The sequence below is a fragment of the Anneissia japonica genome, unplaced genomic scaffold, assembly GCF_011630105.1.
Source record: "Anneissia japonica isolate Jap-2015-1 unplaced genomic scaffold, ASM1163010v1 scaffold172984_len1156_cov100, whole genome shotgun sequence".
In the NCBI taxonomy this organism is placed as follows: Eukaryota; Metazoa; Echinodermata; class Crinoidea; order Comatulida; family Comatulidae; genus Anneissia; species Anneissia japonica.
In genome coordinates, this window is record NW_022728691.1 from 1 (window position 1) to 1,158 (window position 1,158).

General features: G+C 39.5%; 1 long non-coding RNA gene across 1 annotated transcript; it reads left to right on the forward strand.

The window, feature by feature from the left end:
* Positions 1–130: 130 nt before the first annotated feature.
* On the forward strand, positions 131–1,115 carry LOC117114498. The gene is made up of 2 exons (XR_004446377.1): positions 131–368; positions 1,034–1,115. It is a non-coding gene; the product is annotated as an uncharacterized LOC117114498 (long non-coding RNA).
* The last annotated feature ends 43 nt before the right edge of the window (positions 1,116–1,158 follow it).

Genomic DNA, 1,158 nt, shown 5'->3' on the forward strand with positions numbered 1-1,158 from the left:
CCTTCCATATTATGATGGCGCAGTGACGAATAAGAGACTATTCGCACGCTGCCGTGCGAACGGCGCGGTCACATCAAGTCACGTGGTTATACCATAGTCAGGTGGTGGCATTGGACAACTTACCGGTAACGTTCGTAATGCTGTACCCGTTTACAGACCTGTGACATTGGCAAAATATGATCATAATAATGATGCAGTTTTGACGTCTAGGCCCTATGCAATTATGTCTTCAGTATTTTGCATTTTACTACTAGTTACCACAGTCGTGGTTGAGGTGATTTCGGAAGATAAATCAGAGCCTGGAAAAAGAGGAAGTACCAAGACAAGTAAAAAAGAAAATGCCGAAGCCGACAAAGCCCTGGAGATTTGTATCCTCCTAGTAGGCTATGCCTGTTTAGATCAGCTGGTAGATGCTATCATGCCTAGGGCCTAGAGTAGGTCCAGCTCTTGATTCAGTGGTACTACTAGGCCTGGCTTTATGCCTATAGTACCTTTTGAGTGTGTTTTGACTTGCGTGATAAAATAATTTAAGAAAAAAGTGACAGCACATTTTTTGTGTTTATTAGATAAAAAAAAAATATTAGATTTAGAGACAGACATCTAATGGCTTACTAGGCTTGCTGCCTATTATGTGATACTACACCTTTAGTTATATCAATTACTGTATTTGATTCCCAGTGTATATATCCATAGTCAATTGACTATGATATATCCAAGGTGAGGTATTGATTTTTGCTGGCTTGTCTTCATTTTCTGTTTTATCATAATAATATTGATTGTATAAAGTAGTCCTATAAAGGTATCGCCAATATCTATATCGATAACTTAGGCCTACTGTACAATTCCCTACGTAAATCTTGAAATAGGGGTGGGGCTGATAGGGGAATGATGGTGAAGTTGTCAGGGTATGCGCTTGATGATGGGGGAATGAAGGTGAAGAGTGGGGGTATGCGCTTGATGATTTCAAATTGGGAGTGAATGAAAGGGCATGAATCATTTGGCTACACAATCTATCTTAACGACAGTTCTTCAGATCAAAAATTGTTTTTACAAAAACGAGCGCAGCATGTCCAGGCAGTAGAAGAAATGTTAGCATCGTATGACTACCAAAAAAAATTTGAAATGGTGGAACTCATCAGAAATAGAGTGACACAGGTA